A 22,459-nucleotide genomic window follows, 5' to 3' on the forward strand; every position below is an offset into this window, starting at 1 on the left:
GATTCTCTATAAATCTAGTGACTCACATGTGACGACGTCTCAGATTCTAGTAGTTTTTTTCCTCTTTTCTTCTCCATCCGGTCCAGAGCACATGACGACTTCTCCCGGCCATGACTCATTTCTGCAGAATTTGCCACTCAGACGTCTCCTCACTTTTCCAACATTTCCACACCTATAAACGAAAATAAAGTTATTATGGTGCCACATACTGTACCCCTAAATATAATAGCACCAAACACTGCGCGCCTGAATATAATAATACCACACACACTGTAAAACACCACATACACACAGCCCCCTGTACATAGTGCCACACACAGCCCCTGTAGATATTACACACCCCCATAGATATCGCCATACACAGCCCCCTCTATATATCACCCCCCCCCGTAGAATGCGTTACACACAGCCCCCTATAGATAGTGCCATACAGCACCCCTGTAGAGAGCGCCACACAGCCCTCCCCCTCTTGTAAATAGCACCAAAAAGCCCCCCTTATAAAGAGCGCCACACACATACCACTGTGGATAGCACTACACAGCCCCCCCTTGTATATAGTGCCACACAGCGCTCCCCCTTGTATATAGTGCCACACAGCGCTCCCCCTTGTATATAGTGCCACACAGCGCTCCCCCTTGTATATAGTGGCACACAGCGCTCCCCCTTGTATATAGTGGCACACAGCGCTCCCCCTTGTATATAGTACCTCACAGCGCTCACTCTTGTATATAGTGCCTCACAGCGCTCCCCCTTGTATATAGTGCCACAAGGTTATGTACACATTTAAAACTTTATATATATATTAGTATGTGTGTGTATCAGTGTGATTGATTGATTTTATTAAAAAATATTTTTACTTTTTGAGATACGGCTGCTTTGTATCAGTCAGGTCAGCAGGACTGACAGGATCAGTGACACGCAGGATCCACCTCAAATCTATCACATCTAAGATTATAATTTAGCGCAGGGCCCGTTTCACTGATCCCGTCAGTCCTGCTGACCTGACGGATACAGGATACAAAGCAGCTGTATCTCAAAAAGCGAAAATATTTTTTAATAAAACGTAATTACAAAGTTGTACCAAACACACATTTTTATTAAAACAAAATAAAACCGACGTGATTTTTGAGAAGATTTTTCCGTAGACAATGCAGGTTTCGTTTTTTATCATTTTTATGCACACCTTTTTTGCTATTTTAGAACTTTTATTCATAAAGTTTGAATATAATAGTAAAAAAATAAGCTTTTTTACATTTCAGCTATTTTTTTTGGTAATAACATAGTTTTACCCTAAAATAGACCTTTTATTTGTAATCGTCATTGTCTACCGTAAATTTTTATATATTACATGTCTATATTAGGGTAATTGGGTCAGCGCTAGCGTTACAACAATGATTGGCGGGGGGAACGTTTTTTTTTGGGGTGGGTATTTTATGTGTATTTATTATTTACATTTTTTTTTGCACTTTATTATTTTTTTATTACTATGGTCTGTCCCCCAAAGGTCAAAGAAGACCTTTGGGGAACTTTATATATTTTTTTTCTTTCTTTTACACCATGTTTTTCCACTGTAACTGGAGCTGCACAGCAGCCCCAGTTACAGGGGAAATCAGCCCTCTCATAGTGACGATTGTCACTAATAGAGCTGTGCTGGGTCTAGTAAGACCCAGCAGCAGTCTGCCACTAACGGCACCCGGCGATCATGTGACCAGTCACATGATCACCCTGAGGAATAGAGACAGCGCCGCTGCTGCTGTCTCTATTCCTTTACACAGCGTTCATTGAGCGCTGTGTAAAAAGATATCAGAGAAGACAGAAGCAGCTAAAGCTGCTTCTATCTTCTCCTCAGGGTCCCCGGCAGTCACTGACTGCCGGAGACCCGACATTCAGCTGTCCGATCGCGCGGGCAGCAAGTTAAAACCCGAGCCGTAGAAAGTCTATGGCTCGGGTTTTAAGGACCCTGACCGCTGGCCGTAAAAATACAGCCAGCGGTCGGGAACCAGTTGGGCAGGGTCAAGTCAACTAACCTAAGCGCCGGTGACCGCCCGCCCGGCTCTTCTCTTGCAGCTTTGGAGTAACAGAACAGCCGTCCGTCGCTGTTCTGTTACTCAATGGCGGCGCCCGCACTGTCAGGGAGGCGTGTCCTACCCCTGGATCCCGGCCAATTCCCTGCTCCTCCCCATCTTCGGAAGTTAGCAGCGCTAGCGCACTGAATAGGGTTACATGTCGATGTGCGGTTCGGGCTGCCATGGGCCCCCTGCGAGCCTCGGGCCCCGGGCGGCCGCCCGAATCGCCCATATGATAATCCGCCACTGTGTACGGGTATGATCCCACAGGACGGATACGTTGTGTAAAAGCATACAGCGTATACGCCCTGTCCACCGAATGGAATTTCGGCTGGAAAACCGCAGCAACATTTTGGTGGAGTTTTTCGGCCAGGAATGGCAGCTGCGGAAAACTGAGCAGAAAAAATGGATATTTACCATGGCGACGCTTCCCTCCTACATCCTGCAGCCCTGGGATGATGTTTCATCCCATGTGACTGCTGCAGCCTGCGATTGGCTGCAGCAGTCACATGGATGAAACGTCATCCCAGGAGGCCGGCCCGGACAAAAAAAACTTAATTCTGGGTAAGTATAAGATTACAATTTTTCCTGAGTTGCGATTTTTTGCATCGGAATCGCTGCATTTCCGCCTCAAAAAACACAACATCTGCTATTTGTTGCAGGTTTTACCTCCCCATTGAAATAAATGGGGAAAACCCGAAACAATTAAGCAGCGTTTATGCAAATATGATTGACAAGCTTAAAAAAACGGACCGGAGGTACATTTCTGAGCATTTTTTTCCGTTCATCTTGTGGGTGAGATTTGTTCAAATCTCACCCACTCTGCTGCTACTGCATTAGGGCTCATCCACACGTAATGGAATTGCTGCGTATTTTCCATCCGGAGTTGCGGATGGAAAATACGCAGAATACAGTAGCAGCAAAGTGGGTGAGATTTATCAAATCCTATCCACACGCTGCATAAAATTTCTGACAAGAAGTTTACCTGTGGTGTCACTTCACTACATGTCGCTTCCTGCTGCGGAAAGTGGATTGAAAGTGGATTGAATCGCTGCGTTTTTCAGAGGAGATGTCACCATCCCCCAACATTGAGAAAAACGCAGCAAAATACGCACCATTTTCTGCAGCAATTCCAATACGTGTGGAGAAGCCCTTGTGCTGCGGATTTAGGGCTTGTCCACACACAACGGAATTGCTGCAGAAAATTTCTGCAGCAATTCTGTTTGAAAGTGAAAGGCTTTTCTAAATTGCTGAGTTTTTCTCAATGTTTGGAGATGGAGACGTCTCCTATGAAAAACACAGCAATTCTGCACACTTTCCGTAGCGGGAATTGACATGCTGCGGTCTGTAAATTACGCACCGCAGGTCAATTTCGGCTCAGAAATTTTACGCAGCGTGTGGGTGAGATTTGTTAAATGTCCCGTCCCCCCCTATGCTGCTACTGTATTCTGCTGCGTTTTTTCTGGCCGAAAAAAACGCAGCAATTCAGGAGCGTGTGGACGAGCCCTTACCACAACGAAATCTATTGGTAAAATCTGCAGTATTTTTAAACTACGCGTGAAATAAATACAATAGGAGGAGCAAGGAAGTGGGGCCAGAGGGGGAGATTTTACACAGGCGATTTCGGGGGCTGCCGGTGGTTGGCATGGCAACCGGAGGCCAGACAATGCTATTACGTCACTGTCAGTGTGAAACTGACAGAATACATTACATTACCTAGGCAGTGTAATGTATTCTAGCAGGGATCAGAGCTGCAATTCTTCAAGTCCCCTAGTGGGACAAAAAAAAATAAAAAAGGTAATAAAAATGTTTTATAAAAGTGTAAAAATAAAAGTTGTAAGTTACATAAACAAAAGATGCTTTTTCTTCTATAATAAGTGGTTTATTATAGGAAAAAATTAAAATGTTAAAAAAAAGTACACATATTTGTATCACCGTGTTTGTAACTACCCAAGCTATAAAACTATAATGTTATTTTTCCCGCACGGTGAACACTGCAAAAAAGATAAATAAAAAACAATGCTAGAATCACTATTTTTTGGTCACCACCACTCCCAAAATTTAGAATAAAAAGTGATCAAAAGTCGCATGTACCACAAAATAGTATCAACAAAAACTAAAACCCGTCCCGCAAAAAAAAATCTCTTGCGCATCTTTTTTGACTGAAAAATAAAATAATTATGGCTCTCAGAATATGGTGACACAAAAAAATTATTATTTTATAAAAAGTTATTTTATTATGCAGATGCTGCAATACATAAAAAAACTATATGCATATGGAATCGCCATAATCTTATCGACCCGCAGAATAAAGTAAAATTGTCATTTATAGCCTACGGTGAACACTATAAAAAAAAGAATAAATAACATTTGATGGTTCTTGATCACCTTGCTTGCCAAAAAATGGTATTAAAAAGTGATCAAAAAATCGCATGTACCCCAAAATGGTACCAATGAAAACGACGATTGTCCCATAACAAATAAGTCCTCACACAGCTCTGATGAGAAAAAAAACAGTCCTGGCTCTCAGAATATAGCGACACAAATTGTGAAGTGTTCCAAAAGCGGATAATATCAGGCACCATTTATCAGTGCGAAACTGGCCGCATATCTATGAATTATTATTTATTTACTGCATTATTATACCCTCTCATTATGCCCTGATGTACTCTGCACAGCTTACACATGCCCCATACATTATCAATTTAAATACCAGTAAAACCCCATGCAGAACAACTACCAAGCAAAATCTGCGCTCGAAAAGCCAAATTGCGCTCCCTCCATTATGAGCCCTACAGCGTACCCGAACAGCAGTTTACGTCCACATATATGGCATCGCCATACCCAGGAGAACCCAATTAAAATGTTATGAGGTATTTGTTTTCAGTGGCACAAACTGGGCACAACATATTGTCCACTAAAATGACATATTAGTGGAAAATCTTAATTTTCACTTTGCACCATGTGCATTAAACTCTTCATGCACCACGACTTAAAGCGTTGTTCCCAACATAAAGTTCAATATCCCAAGACCTAAAAATGTAAAACTAAACATCTTTCTAAGTACCTTCTTTTTTCTGTAGTGCAGCATTTCTCAGATATGCCCTACTCTAAAGCACATGTAATTTGTTGAGTTGTGCCGATCATTTATATGGAAACGACAACCACCGGCGTTTCATTCATTCTTTTGCGCCTGCGCACTTCTCCCATTTCTCCGCTCTCTTCTATAGCATGAGTGAAAAAACTTACCATCATTGAAGCATTCTGTTGGGGCGTTCTGCAAGAAAGCGATGCTGCTATGAATGCAGGATAATAGCAATCTCGGGAGCGCGCACATACAACAAGCAGAATTGTGCATTTATTACAGCACCACTTGCTGGTGAAAGTGGTAAAAACACACTTATTTAGTAAAATAAGAAGAACATATTAGATTGAAGTTTATGAAATAAAAAATATTATTTTACTGACCAAAATAATTTTTGTTGGAAAAAAACGTATTTACTAATATGTTAAATATTACATTAAAAAAAAAAAGGGGGTCAACTTGGGAATATCCCTTTAATAGCATGTCGTGGTGCGGGTGGTTATGTATAGAGCGGGGTCACGCACTGGGCCCACGCCATAAACTGTGGGTGTCAGCTGTGAATTACAGCTGACACCCAGGACTAACTAACTGGAACAGTGATCGCACTGTTATAGAAACGTGTAAAACTGACTGTATACTGCAATACGTTAGTATTGCAGTATATTGTAGCAGCGATCTAATGATCGCTGGTTCAAGTCCCGTAGGGGGGACTTATAAAATGTGTAAAAAAAAAAAGTAAATAAAGTTATTAGAGAAAAAAATTAAATAAATATTTAATGTACAAAAAAAACCTTTTCCCGTTTCTTATTTAAAGTGATGTAAAAAAATAAACAAAATTGGAATCGCTGCTTCCGTAAAAGTCCGAACTATTACAATAGACCATTGTTTAGTTTCAAAAGGTATTCATTGGTATAAAAGATATATATAGCTATATGATTAATTCTGCTAATAACAGCAGAAAAATTCAAACCTGCAGTACTGTGAAGCTATGTATATGCGAGCTGCTAGTAATATATATTGGGCAAGCTTAAATGTGAAGTTGGGCATCCGGGGAGGTATATCCCCCAATAAACATGCGGGTAATCATTTTGAGACTCTAAACTGACATATGTCAGAGATTAAAGTACAGACTTCTGTCCAGAAGGTTGAGACTCGGGGGCAGGACCACCACGTATGTTACATAGTACCCTCAGAAGAACATCCTCTAAAACAACCGGCAGGAACCGTAGGATAAATGGCGCGGAGGCGTGCAGGAACATAATATGCTCTATGCAGAAGTTTTGTCGATGTCTCAACCAGGGAGACCTGCCAACTACCCTTGCTTATCGTGTCACAGCACTGTCTCCAATGTGCGGGAGAGAGTCTGGTGCCCATGTCCCACTCCCATTTTAGCATGTATGGAAGTTTAGCATCAGGAGGTGGTGTATTAAGAATGCTATACATCATAGACAATAAACCTATTTGAGAGGGTGAGTAGAGTAATAATTTCGACCTGGGTAGGGACAAGTTGTTGTAAGAAAGAGAATAGTTGGACGGCCCGGTACTTTTCAGATGTGGGGGGTTAAAGGTGGTGTTAAAATGGTTGAACGATATCAATCGTCCTTCTTTAACAAAGTCATGAACTCTATTGAGTTGTTTAGAGGACCACCAATCGAAATTGGTGTATTGCAGACCTGAGGGAAACCGTGGGTTCCCAAATATAGAAGTCATTGGGGAGTCACGGGATTGAAGACCTTGTTTAAACCTGTCCAGGCTCCAAAAGAGTAGGGAGTAGTATGAGAGGAGAGAAAGGATTCTTCAGGGTAGTTGGCAGGGGTGAAGCCATCCACATCAGTGCACCCCAAGACTATATATAGCAAACTGGGCTAGTTTTAAAGAGACCCAAAAGTGGTGCCCCCTACCCGGGGGAAGATGGATTAACAATAGTTGGGCCACTCTAGCAGCCTTGTAGTATTTGAACAGATTGGGGACTGAGAGACCACCAGATCTCTTATGCAGAAGCATAATACGTGTCGATTATTCTGGGGTGTTTATTGTTCCATATGAATTTAAAGATGTCCTTTTGCAGGGCCTGTAGATCCTGTAGTTACCATTTTTATGGTATTAATTCTACCCACCCAGGAAAGTAGCAGTTTGGCCCATTTAACTAGGTCAGCCCAAATAGCCCTAACAACGGAGGGTAGTTACATTTATGTAGGGTATCAAGGGAGGGAGTTAGGGATATACCTAAGTAGGGGAGGCAATATTTTTGAGTGTGAAAACCAAAATTGAGCTCCAAGAGTTTTTGTAAAGGAGGTGGAATGTTACAGAAAAGGGTCTCTGACTTGAATTGATTTATACGGAGACCTGAGACTGCGGAGAAGGAGTCAAGGGCCGCCAACAAATTTGGAAGGGAAGTCAACGGCTTGGTAAGAGTGAGGATCAAGTCATCAGCAAAGAGACTTCGTTTATGTTCCCGGTTCCCAGCATGTAGACCGAATATATCTGGGTTACGTCTGAGCATATCGGCTAAGGGCTCCACAGCCAGTGCGAACAATGTGTATGAGAGGGGGCAACCCTGCCTAGTGCCTCTCCGCATATGTATAGGTTGAAAGTTGGTCGATGGTAACTTAAGGTGTGCCTCAGGGTTTTTGTAAATAGCTTTTACAGCCTGAAGAAAAGGGGCCCCTTATACTCACGCTTTCCAAGACTCTAAAGAGGTGTTCCAAAGAAAGGCTATCAAATGCCTTCTCAATATCCAGATCGAGAAGGACCATTTGGGACCTAGTCGTCTTAGTTGAATGAATGATGTTAAGGATATTCCTAACATATTCAGGGGCTTATCTTTCCGGGATAAAACCCACTTGGTCTTTATGAACTAGTTGAGATAGACACCTGTTCAACCGCCGGGCAAGAATCTAAGTAAATATTTTGGTGTCTATGTTGAGGAGGGAGATAGGCCTGTAGTTACCCGGTATCAAGGGATCCTTTTTAGGTTTTGGAATAACCATTATCATAGCGGAGAGGAATTCGGTAGGCATGGGCTGGACCCTCATTAAATCGGTGCAATAGTTCGAAATATGGGGAGCTAAATGTTGAGAAAATGTTTTGTAGTATAGAGCTGTCAACCCATCCAGTCCCGGGGCTTTTTACTCATTTGAAATTTTTAATTGTGAATTCAATTTCCTCAATAGTAATCTCAGTGTTTAGTGCATTAAGGTCATTTTGGGACAATTGGGGAAGATTGACAGCAGCAAGAAAGTCCCTCAGCGCGGTTTCAGAGGGGGGAGAGTAATTAGCATACAGAGATTGCTAAAAAGAGGCAAAAGCGGCATGGATGCGATCTGGATAAGGCCTCATGCACACGACCGTAAAAACTCCCGTTATTACGGGTCGTAATCACGACCCGTAATAACGGGCTCATAGACTTCTATTGGCGACGGGTGCCTTCCCGTTTTCTCACGGGAAGGTGCCCGTTCCGTTAAAAAAGATAGAACATGTCCTATTTCTGGCCGTAATAACGGCACGGACAGTCCATAGAAGTCTATGGAGCTCTCATAATAACGGGTGGCTACATGTGTGCACCCGTCATTACGGCAGCGTTGCTAAGCGACGTCAGTAAATAGTCACTGTCCAGGGAGCTGAAAGAGTTAACTGATCGGCAGTAACTCTTTCAGCACCCTGGACAGTGACTACCGATCAGTATAAACCTGTAAAAAATAAAAATAAAAGACGTTCATACTTACCGGCAACTTCCTGCTTCCTCCAGTCCGGTCTCCCGCCCGTTGCCTTGGTGACGCGTCCCTCTCGACATCCGGCCCGACGTCCTGGATGACGTTTCAGGCCATGTGATCGCTGCAGCCAATCACAGGTCAATCACAGGCTGCAGCGGTCACATGGACTGCCGCGTCATCCAGGGATGTCGGGCTGGATGTGAAGAGAGGGACGCGTCACCAAGACAACGGCCGGGTAAGTATGAATTTCTTTAACTTTTATTACAGGAAAGGCTGTCCCTTCTCTCTATCCTGCACTGATAGAGAGAAGGGGCTGCCGATTAGTGCAGTGCTATTTTGCCGCCAAAAACGTGCTCGTAAATACGGGTGGAATACGTGTGACACCGGACCCATATTTACGAGCACGGGTTCGTAAATACTGGTGCAAAACGGGTGGAATACGTGTGACACCGGACCCGTATTTACGCCAGTATTTACGGGTGGGAAAAAATACGGTCGTGTGCATGAGGCCGAGGTAGTTTTGACCCGGGCGTGACTGTATACGAAAAACTTGGTTAACTCCTTGTTGAGCCTTTAGTTGCTGAGCCATACGTTTATCTGGTTTATTAGCCCATTTGTAGTATTTAGATTGCGTCCAGCGAATGGTCTTTTCTGCCCTGTGGTTAATAACATATCAATCTGAAGTTTGGTATTTTTAATAGCACGAATGAGATAAAAGGAGGGACACCTTTGGTTGGCAGTCACTAAGCGGGCAAGTTTGGCTTCAAGGGCAGTCGGAGCCAGGGAGCGTTCTTTTTTACACTTAGACGCTAATGCTGTAATCCTACCCCTTATAAATGCTTTATGAGCAAGCCATACAGTGTGAGAATTAACATCAGGAGAGACATTATCTCTAAAGAATTGAGAGAGTTTGGTCTGTATCTGTGACTGAATAGAAGGGTTGGACAACAGGGATTCATTAAGTCTCCATGAGCATGGCTTGTTCCCCCTTTTGGAGAAATCAAATTCAGCAAGGACTATATCATGGTCAGACCAGTCAAATATCACATGTTTAGAATAAGCCAGAAAGGGAAGGGAGTTAGTGGAAGAGAAAATCATATCTATGCGAGTATATACGTAGGCGATGGGCTCGTGAGAAATAAGTATAACCCCTTCTTGACCCTTTATGTTCTTTCCATGTATCAGCAATAGATAGAGAACTCATAACTTAAGTGAGCAGAGCAGATTGATGATTTGGGTGTCAGTAGGGGGTAGTCGAGGATCGATCCAAAGTGGTATTCAATACAAAGTTAAAATCCCCACTCCAGATCAAATGTTAGTACTGTAGTGTGAGTAAAGCATCATGTAGGCATTCAAAAAACAGAATAGGGTCATCACTTAGAGCATATGAATTAACAACACATATTGTAGTATCATACAGTAGTCCGAGTAAGATCACGAACCTTCCTTGGGGATCAAGTCTAGCTTCAGTTACTTGAAAAGGGAAGGTATTCCTTATTAAAGTGACCACTCCCCGAGTTATGCTTAAGGTATGAAAGGAATGCTTTCTTCCTCTTTTGTGGGGAGTTAAATCCCCGAACATTATGACTTAGTACTCTACACATTATTTACATAGTTACATAGTTTGTACGGTTGAAAAAAGACACATGTCCATCAAGTTCAACCAAGGAATGGGAAAAGGGAAGGTAAAAATTTCTACACATAAGAGCTAATATTTTTTTGTTCTAGGAAATTATCTAAGCTTTTTTAAAGCCATCTACTGTCCCTGCTGTGACGGCTCCTGCGGTGACTATTCAATAGATTCACAGTTCTCACAGTAAAGAAGGCTTGTCACCTCTGCAGGTTGAACCTTTTTTTTTCCAGACGGGAGTGCCCCCTTGTTTTTGAGTGGGTTTTACATGGAATAGGAATTAACCATATTTTTTGTATGTGCCATTAATATATTTATATAAGTTAATCATGTCCCCCCTTAGTCGTCTTTTTTCAAGGCTAAATAGCTTTAGTTCTTTTAATCTTTCTTCATAACTTAGATTTTCCTTGCCCCTTATTAGCTTCGTTGCTCTTCTTTGTATTTTTTCTAACTCCAGGGCATCCTTTCTATGAACTGGAGCCCAGAACTGAACTGCATATTCTAGATGAGGCCTCACTAATGCTTTGTAAAGTGGTAATATTACATCCCTGTCCCGCGAGTCCATGCTTCTTTTAATACATGACAATATCTTGCTGGCCCTTGAAGCAGCTGATTGACATTGCATGCTGTTATTTCGTTTATGATTTACAAGTACAACCAGATCCTTCTCAACAAGTGACTCCCCCAGTGTAGCTCCCCCCTAGGACATAAGATGTATGCAGGATGTTCGTACCAAGGTGCATAACTTTACATTTATCTACATTAAACTTAATTTGCCAAGTGGACGCCCAAACACCTAGTTTGTTTAAATCCGCTTGCAATTCACGAAATATCTTCCATAGACTGAACAATACTACATAGCTTGGTGTCATCTGCAAAAATAGAAATAGTGCTATTAATCCCATCCTCTATATCATTAATAAATAAGTTGAATAATAGTGGTCCCAGCACAGAACCCTGAGGCACAATACTTCTAACCGGGGACCATTAAGAGTAGGAATCATTGACCACAACTCTCTAGATACGGTTCTTGAGCCAATTCTCAATCCAATTACAAACTATACTTTCTAAACCTGTTGTCCTTAATTTACCCATTAGACGTCTATGAGGGACAGTGTCAAATGCCTTTGCAAAGTCCAAAAACACTACATCCACAGCGGCCCCTCTGTCTAGGCTTCTGCTCACCTCTTCATAAAAACAAATCAAGTTGGTTTGACAGCTTCTGTCCTTAGTAAAACCGTGCTGGCTGTCACTTATAATACTATTTTTTGTCACATAATTCGGTTTATAGTCCCTCAATAGCCCCTCAAATATTTTCCCCACAACGGATGTTAAGCTTACTAGTCTATCATTACCCGGGGAAGACCTAGAGCCCTTTTTGAAAATAGGCCCCACATTTGCCATGTGCCAGTCCTTTGGCACTATACCAGTCACTAGAAAATCTCTAAATATTATGAAGAGGGGGACAGAAATGACTGAACTAAGCTCTTTAAGAACTCTAGGGTGTAACCCATCTAGTCCCGTGGGCTTGTGTACATTGATTTTGTTTAATTTAGCTTGGACCATCTCTACATTCATCCAATTCAGTATATCAACTGATATATTAACCGCACTGGCAGCGGCTACATCAGCTGCTCTTTCTTCTGTTGTATATACAGAGCTGAAGAACCCATTTAGTAACTCTGCCTTCTCTTGATCCCCTGTGACCAACTCCCCATTACCACTATCTAGGGGTCCTACATGTTCAGACCTTGGCTTTTTTACATTTATGTACTTGAAGAATTTTTTGGGATGTGTTTTACTAATGGAGAAATGGTAAGCGCTATAAGAATAGCGGTAGAACCTCCTGAGGTGTGTAGACAGGTATGAAAGATACTTAGTATACAGTAGACTATGAATAAGCGACCTGGAAATTGCATATAAAGGCTCAAATGGGAAGGGGGAAACATAGCAAGCAAGTAACAGTCATCTAAAAAATCCTTAGAAGATTATGTAAACAGATAGTGCCCCTAGGGGAGCACATGTCCGCCACAATGAATCTCAAAGATGAGGGTAGCACGATGGCCAGCAGCAACAAGCCTGAAAATATCACAGAGCCTTACAGTCCTCCAGGAGAACAACATGTTGCCAGAGCAAGGCTAGGTAAAGCGTAAAACAGCATCCAATATACCATTATTTAACTCGCATGGTGAAAGCCGGTAAAAATAAATAATATAAAACGCCAAAATTGCAGTCACATTGGCTCTCAAATTTTTTTTATATAAAGTTAAGAAAAAGTTGTATACATCAAATAAGTGCTAATAAAAACTACAGCTCGTCCCACAAAAAAATAAGCCCTCACACCACTCTATTAACGGAAAAATAAAAAACTTTCAACATTATGGCACATGAAAAGCAGGGAGGGATAAACGAAAATGAAAAAGCAAAAATTGAAACAGCCCCGAAAGGGTTAATTAATTTCCAATAAAAAATAAAACATCTATGACCACATGTGGGGTATAGCTGTACTCAAGAGAAATTGTTTTACAACTGTTGGGGTGCCTTTTCCTCCTTTATCTTTTGTGAAAATGAAAAAAATTAACATTTTAGTGGAAAAAACTTTGATATTCATTTTCACGGCCTAATTCTAATAAATTCTGCAAAAGATCTGTGCTGTCTAAATGCTCAATATACCCCTAGATAGATTACTTAAGGGGTGTAGTTTCCCAAATGGGGTCCCCTTTGGGTTGTTTCCTCTGTTGTAGTCCCTCAGGGGCTTTGCAAATGCGACATGGCACTAAAAACTATTCCAGCTAAATTTGAGCTCCAAAAGCCAAATGGTGCTCCTTCCCTTCAAAGCCCTGCCGTGGGTCCGAACAGCAGTTTATTTCCACATATGAGGTATTGCCGTAATCAGGAGAAATTGCTTTACAAATGTTGGGGTTCTTTTCTCCTTTATTCCTTGTGAAAGTTAAAATTATATGTTCTTTCAGGAAAAAAGTAGATTTTCATCTTTACAGACTAATTCCAATAAATATAGCAAAAGACATGTGGGGTCAAGATGCTAACTATACCCCTAGATAAATTCCTTGAGGTGTGAAGTTTCCAAAATGGGTAACTTTTGGGGGGTTTCCACTGTTTTAGCACCACAAAACCTCTTTAAACCTGACATGGTGCCTAAAATATAATCTAAAAAAAAGGAGGCACCAAAATCCACTATGTGCTTCTTTGCTCCTGAGTCCTGTGTTTCAGGCCATTAGCACACTAGGGCCACATGTGGGATATTTCTAAAAACTGCAGAATCTGGGCAATAAATATTGAGTTGCATATCTCTCGTAAAACTTTATGTGTCACAGAAAAAAATGTATTACATATGAATTTCGGCAAACAAAATTAAATTTGTAAATTTACTTTACGTTGCTTTAATTCCTGTGAAACGCCTAAAGGGTTAAGAAACATTCTGAATGCTGTTTTGAATACTTTGAGGGGTGCCATTTTTTTTAAATGGGGGGATTTATGGGTTCCCACTAATATATAGGGCCCTCAAAGCCACTTCAGATCTGAACTGGTCCCTAAAAAATAGCCTTTTGATATTTTCTTGAAAATGTGAGAAATTGCTGTTAAAGTTCTAAGCCGTGTAACGTCCTAGAAAAATAAAAGAATGTTCAAAAAATTATGCAAACATAAAGTAGACAGATGGAAAATGTTAACTAGTAGCTATTTTGTGTAGTATTACAATCTGTTTTACAAGCAGATGCATTTAAATTTAGAAAAATTATATTTTTTGCAAATTTGGGTGTTTTTTCCACAAATAAATATGGAATTTATACACCAAATTATTCTCTGAAATGAACAATACTTGGCAGGCTGGTTTCCAGATTATAAATCCTTGAGAAACAGGGATTTACAACTCTTGACAGCTGTTGAGTTTTTCACTACTATATATCTGCTAACCTTTGAGAACTACAGTATGAGTGCTGAAGTGTGGGAAACATTTCATGTTCTCCATTGAAAAATTTAAGGCATTTTTAAATGTCGTATACTTGCCACAGGGTGTGAATATATACAGTATATATATACTGTGGGGGATATTTAATTTGACTGGCCAATGTGAGTTTGCCAATCTGAGAATGAATACTGCTGTAGTAAATGCAATAAGTTTATTAAAAGGTTTTCATGTGGCAATGCATTAACATTTCCCTTCTAAGCAAACTATACAATAATTTAAAAAAAAAAAAAAAAACATAAAATAATTTGTAAGTCTCATTCTATTCAGCTATTTTTGATTATATCTATCTCGGTGAAGGTTGGGTGTACTTGAATCTTCATAATGTGTTAGCTTTTTGAATTCCAAATTCCAAAACTACCCGGTTGGCAGCTTTTACACGGCAGTAATACAGGTTCATTGTATTACGACTCAAACCTACCACAGTTCAACTAACCTGAACTTAGATCACCATAGAGTTCTATGGTGAGCTAAATCAGGTTCAGTAGAACCACGGAAGGTCCAAGTGTGGCGTCTGTAATACCGATGCTAAAATGTGCCTGTATTACAGCCATGCAAAAGCTGCCTAAATGCTATAATAGAGGTGGGATCAGGGGTCCATTACTACATAATTAGACAGATTTTTAATTCAGGAATCTTGGAAATCTGAGAAATCTCCCATATAAGCTGTATTGGTAGTCATATTTGTTGTCACCAAGATGTCCCAGAAACAGATTTAACTAAGGAATGGCAAAAAAAAAATTGACATCATTTCCATTCATAACATCAATATAAAGTAACATTGACAATTACAACTTTAGTACATGAATATGAGCTCAACGTGTAGTAACTAGCAACATGATAACAGTGTAGCAAAAGCAAAAGTAGCTCAATGTTGGATTAGCAGGAAATAGTTTGATCTTCGGGAATGGAATATAGTACAAAGAATTTTGTTGGTAACTAGTATTTAAAATATCCAGAAGTCTGGGAAAAATGTAAGTTTTATTGTGTGTATACAATTGAACTTATAAAAAATTCTGGACCATAGGGATATATAACTGACAACTGGTCCTAACATGGGTGACCGGATGGGTGTCAGCACCATGCAAACCTAAACAGATGCCAGGGCTGACAGAGCTTGAAGAGTCCAAGGGGATCTTAGTAAACATGCTCTTTACTTGTCAAGTTGATTGTTGGGTTGACAAGGGGAACACTGTTACTCTACACCCAATGGCCACATATACCCTGAAAGTCTTCCACCGAGGCTAGGAGGACTGGGAGAAAAGCTATCACTTTATTTCTTGTTCCCCTTTACTACCTACAGGCTTTAAGCTTGAGAACCACATCTGAACATTGCTTTTAGCCTTCAGTAATTTGAGAGTCATGGAGCGTCTTATCAAATTAGTTAACTATCTCTTAAATGGGCCCTTAATAAGGTGTTTCCTCAGTATTGTACATCATACAAATGCCCTTTTTTTCTATGTTTGCAGTCTACATTACGTTTTACAGACAGAAAAGGAAGTGAGCCATCCATCTTTATACAAGTACCCACAGTCTTGTTTCTTTTTTCCTCGCCTTCTTCCCTCATCTGGCAGTTTTTAATATGTTCCTATTTCTACATTGATGTAGAAATACCCACATGACAGCCCACAAGGATCTGGGAGTTACAAATTCAAACACCTCCTTTTAGGATTTACATTAATTTTAATACAAATCATAGTCGAGCATGCCATTTCAAAATAAAAACCGTACTGTTTTAATATTGCACTCTGAGGAACATCTCTACAAGAAATTGTAAGCAAATAACTGGCAATATCCTTTAAATATAGAGCACTGGGCTCATCAGCTGGAATAGCTCACACATTCACAGACACATTAAAATACCAGAAAAAGCAGTCATAATAATAATATAGTGTAAATGTCTCTTTCTGCTTTGCGTTGTAATATATTTTTCCCTGTAACCTTGTTGCCTAAGAGGATGTTACATTGTTCTTCAAATATCATTTATCTCTAGCAGCAATGCACACTCATATTGCACACAGCACTTATTACTTGCCTACAAAGCATTTCTTAGCGGTATTTACACCCATTACCGACACTTGGTTATTCCCTCACCATTTATGTGGCATATTCCCTTACGTCTTGCAGCAGCACAATAATGGGGTATTTCTGCCCCTATGAACTAATAGGACAGATGGAATTTTTAATTTAATCAAACTAATTAACTAGAGTCTCCTGAGGGCGAAAGTGCCCGGAGAGTTTAGAGTTTCTCAGATTTGAGAAAGTTCTTTGAGAAAGTTAGTATGAAAAGCAATCCTCTTCCGTTTGTTCATGTATGCATTTATCTGAACCTAGTGCTACACTGCCTCATTGAGCGCAACCAGGGCCACCATCAGGGCAGTACTACTAGTACTGCCATCAGGGGCCCGGCCACAATGATAAAAATAGGGGCCGACCCGCTTCTCAGCTGCTTTACACATTTGAATGAGGGCCCCAGCGTTAGTTACTAAGAGAAAGGAACGGACCCTGTAATGTAATAGGGCCCGCTCCTTACTCTGAAGTAACTAACGCTGAGACCCTGAGATGACTAACAGAAGAGGAAGATGCAGCATGTAAACAGAAGCTGCGTGTTGAGAGAGCCGCCCACCAGACACGTCCTTCTCTACACAGCCAACTGGACCTTCAGGCTGGTGAGTGTTTCCCCCCTTTCCATCTTGCTTCCCATTCCTACTGACCCCACTTGTAGAATATATAAAGTACAGAATGTTAAAATGTTTTTTTCCGCTTCCCTAGCATTTTTTTGCCGCGATTTTCATATCGCAGCATAAATAGCACAGTTTTGCCGCGATTATATTAATGTGCTGCTAGGCTATAGTGCGGTCAAATCACGTTTTTCCACGATTTTGCAAAAATGGTGGCAAAAGCATGGGATTTGACCGCACTGTGTAACTAGACTAAGGCCTTATTCAAACAGCCGTGTTCGGTCTGTGATGTACGGACTGTGTATCGGCCGTATTTCCCGGACCGACCACAGTTCATTGAGCCGAACTCCTAGCATCACAGTTATGTTTCATGGTAGGAGTCCCTACCTCCCCACGGAATTACCGTCCTGTACTGTAATCATGTTTTCAGTACAGGACCGGGGACAGTATTCTCACGGGAAGGTAGGGACTCCTAGCATTATAGGTAACTGTGATGCTAGGAGTCTGGCTCCATGAACTGTGGTCGGTCCGGGAAATACAGCCGATACACGGTACGTATATCACAGACCGAACATGGACGTCTGAATAAGGCCACTTGTCTCCTATTTTTGGTGTGGATTGCGCACTGAAAATTCACTACAAATTACAATATAAGACTACAATCAGATGAACATTTGCGAAATCAGCTGTGAATAACGGCCATTTTTTCATAGCCGATTTGCACCTGTGCGGGACCCGTTTTCATAGATCCCTCATAGACTTGAGTCTTTCGAGGGATCCGTGAAAATGGACAAAAATAGGACATGTCCTATTTTTTTACAGGCCCTTCACACGGTCGTGTGAATAGCCCCTTACAAATACATGCAGCCGTGTGACGCCGTTAAAAAAAAACGTCCTTCACGCGGACAATTAACACGTTCATCTAAATAAACCCTAACTCATGTGAATGGGATTTTTAAATCTGCTGCATGCTTATTATGTTACAGAATTGTAACCTTTTTCATTCTTTACAATGTAAAGAGTTAATTTGCTGTAAATCCCTAGCAAAATCTGTAAGGCTAAACGCACGCATTGAGGAATTTGGTGCACAAAATCCGAATCAAAACCGCAGGTAAAATCTGCACTGAAGAGTGGGTTCCCACAGGACAGATACGCTGTGTAAAAACCACGCAGCACATCCGATCTGGAACCCGCAGGCCTTTCCGTTCCGAAACATTGTGGTGCAATAGAGGATAAGCAACTTTGAATGACAATGGGACTAATTCTCGTGCGGATCTGCTACACACCCGTGGCACATCTGCGTCAGAAATCCAAGGGTTAGCCTCAGATTTTTGCTGTGGAAAATCACATTGAACTTTAATGGCAAGGTAAGAACGGAGCATTAGTGCTCCTTACATCCTCACAAGTGCTTCCCCCTCCCTAAAGGCTAACTTCACATTGTGTTGTTGCCCTAAGTTTATCGTGTACGTCAGGAAATCTCCAAACGTACACTATAAACAACATAGACGATAATTCATAGGTCTCCATTATGTGCTTTTAGCCTCTGTCAGGCTGGTATATGTCGGTATACCCTATTTTTGAAGGATGGAATAGAGTAGTAGAATATGCTATTCCACCCTGAGAGATACCACAAAAAAATGTATACCATTCCTGACATTACTATATAGACAGTGATGTCAGGAGCTTCCCAATGCTGGAGTCCCCAGACAGAGAATCAAAAGTGCTCTGCCTGTGGACTTTGTCCCTGGGAAAGCTCCTGACGTTACTGTCCATATATGTAAAGTGACGTCAGGGGATTCTCCAGGGCTGAAATCCGGCCATGGGCTCAGGTTTTGCAAAGCTTCTGACGTCACTTATGTATATGGACATCAGGAAGAGCGCCAGTTCCTGGGCAGAGTGCTAGTAGAAGGCTTCAGTCCTGGGAAAGCTTCTGACATCACTGTCCATTTATGGACAGTGACTTCAGGATTTTCCCCAGGGCCATTCCCCAGACGATGTATGCCATACAGTGGGATACGTTCTGGCTAAATAGATCAAAATCCAGCGCATTAACCGGTCACTGCCTGCTCCATATTTACGTTTACTGTAATTGACATCCGCACCAAAAACAAGTACACACATGAGCGCCACACTTTCCTTTGCCCAACCCCCGGTAATGGAGGGGGGGGTAGACATCTTGGCTGGTATAACTAATCTATTTCTTAGATGTCTTCAGCAGGTCTGGCGACAAAGGTTGGAGGAAGCTCCTCAGCAGAAACAGTTGCCTGCTAGAGAATGAGCAATATACTCAGACATATTGCAGCATGTCTGCTGTGTAAAAAGGGTCTGTGTGCAGCCCCAGATGTGGGTTTTAAAAGGAAAAACAACCTCCAATTAAGAGCACAGTAGCTGCAGGGACTGTGTTATTTCCCTGCCTGTAGCTAGCAACTTTTAGGTGCCAAGATAGTTTCGCTTGCATCCTTGCTGGTGAACCATCTCTGCAAGATGATGTCCATGCAGTTCTGGCCTTAGGATAGATGGCGCCCCGTGCAAAATTATCTTTTGGTGCCCCACCCCATCATAAAAGAAATACCTCATAAATAAGGTATAATGTCCCCCACAGTATAATGCCCTATATAGTGCACCCAGACAGTATAATGCCCCTTTAGTGCCCCCATACAGTATAATAATAATATAATATATTATAACCCCTTCAAGGACACAGTATTTTGTCCTCTGTGCCCGCACAGTATTATGCCCCGTATGTGCCACACACCATATATTGCCCCCTGTAGTACCCATACGCAGTTTAATGTCCGCTTAGTGGCCTCCGCACAGTATAATGCCCCCCTCCCCTGGCTGCCACACACTGCCCCCCTTGTAGATAGTGCCCCCTGTATATTGTGCCATACAGCCTCCCTGTAGACAGTGCCATAATCCGCCGCCTCCTCCTTGTAGATCGTGCCATACAGCCCCCCACCTCCCCCTTGTAGACAGTGCCCCCCTAAAAAATTTTTTACTCACCTACGAACTTCCCACGACGAACTGAGCTGCTCCACGACAGGATCCTTGCATAGGCCGAGATGATCCTGTAGCCTAGCACAGAGTTTCCCAGCCCACCAATCTCATTAAAATGACCATCAGCCCGCCACTCACAGATTCCCCTGTAGATAGTGTCACACAGCCCCCTGTAGATAGTGCCACACAGCCCCCTGTAGATAATGCCACACAGCCCCCTGTAGGTAGTGCCACACAGCCCCCTTGTACATAGTGTCACACAGCCCCCTGTAGATAGTGCCACACAGCCCCTGTAGATAGAGCCACACAGCCACCTGTAGGCAGTGCCACACAGCCCCTGGTAGGTAGTGCCACACAGCCTCCTGGTAGGTAGTGCCACACAGCCGCCTGGTGGGTAGTGCCACACCGCCCCCTGGTAGGTAGTGCCACACAGCCCCTTGTAGACAGCACCCCCCCCCTTCTGTAGATAGCACCACTGTAGCTCCCTGAAGGAGCGGAATCCCCCTGTGGCCGGGGATTCCGCTCCTGAAGCACTCCGCTTGATGTCTCTGTCTATATATGGACAGTGACATCAGGGGCAACTCCTGAAGCGGAATGCCCGTCCACACTGTTGACAACGCTGTGACCGGGGATTCCACTCCCATAAATGAACACAGACGACAGGAGATTCTCCTGGAGTGGAATCCCCGGTCACAGCGTCGGCAATGCTGTGGACAGGGATTCCGCTTCAGGAGTTGCCCCTAATGTCACTGTCCATATATGGACAGAGAAATCAAGGGGAGCACTCAAGGAGCGGAATCCGTGGCCACACGGGGAGCTACAGTGATGCTATCTACAGGAAGGGGGGTGCTATCTACAAGGGGGCTGTTGGCTGTGTGGCACTACCTACAAGGGGGCTGTGGGCTGTGTGGCACTACCAACAAGGGGGCTGTGGGCTGTGTGGCACTACCAATAAAGGGGCTGTGGGATGTGTGGCACTGGAATTGTAGAATTCCTAGAAGGAAAATCATAGAGGAGTTCCCTACTCCTGGGAGAGGCACTGGAGTGTAGTTTCTTGCAATCCTACCTGGACAAATGAAGGAGAGTTATTGACGTCCTATTCTACAGGAAGAAGAAAAGTCAAATAGGAGACAATTACATCCATGGAAATGAGATGTCATGGCCTCCCTAGTGTTGAAGGATGCATACCTTCATATAGATATTTTCTAAGAGGCAGAAAAAATGGCAAAGAATAGCTGTGTTGATATGAGGCAGTGTCAAGCTCCCTGCAAGTCACAGTTCTTTTCTTCAGGATCTCTTGGGCTCCTCACACCTTTTCTAAGGTGGTGACCACTATAACTGCCTGTAGGAACACAGGGGATACCTGTTGTTCCATACCTGGATGATTCATTTGATGCTCCATCTTCAAACTACTGTCCAGTAATCCCAACGCTGTTGGTTAATAATTTGGGAAGATCAGACATTGGACCGACAAGAACAAGGACGTTCTTAGGCTTTGTCATAAATTCGAAGAAGATTTTCTCCCTTCCGTCTGCTTGGCAGGAAAGAATATTGGCAGCAGAGGGGCTTAGGTTCATGTCAGCAGCTGCAGAGGCAGTTCTTTGGGCCTTAGGGCACTGGCAACCCCTCCAGGGAGAGATCCAGAACCGAAAGATAATACAACCCGGAGTGGTTGAACAATAGGTGCACCCTGTCATTCCAAACTCATGAATCCATCATATGTGGAAACATCTTAGGGACGTTAGGTGCCTGGTCCAGAGAATTGGATCTTGTTGATTACATATGCATCTGAACCAAGTTGTGAATACTCCTAGAGTGGTATACAGACCGGGCCTCAAAGAGTCCCCTCTAGAGCTCTATGTCTTGATCCTAAAGGAACTCAAAGCCCAGGGGAAGACAGTCCATGTAAGGTCGGGTGTAACATGAGGCAGGGTGGTACCCGATCAGAACCCCTTCTCAGGAAGGTGGGAAAGATCTTGATATGGACAGAGTTGAACCTACCCATCCTCTGCTGTATATATGCAAATCTCCAAGACAACCTAACCAAAAACCTCGCACCAAAGAAATGGCATGTAATGGGGTCCCCTATGGCAATTAAACCTAGAAACGAACCAATTGGGACATATCCCTAAAATAAATATTGTACTCAGTGTAAAAAGCACAAAAAGATATCTTTGTTAAATATAATGACAATATAACACAATAATGGAAAAAGAGAAATGATACAGCAAATACGGAGACATATACAGCAGGGTCAGATGTATAAGACCATGACCAACAGAATCAACCGTCCACTAATGAC

This window comes from Rhinoderma darwinii, chromosome 13 (assembly GCF_050947455.1).
Source record: "Rhinoderma darwinii isolate aRhiDar2 chromosome 13, aRhiDar2.hap1, whole genome shotgun sequence".
NCBI lineage: Eukaryota > Metazoa > Chordata > Amphibia > Anura > Rhinodermatidae > Rhinoderma > Rhinoderma darwinii.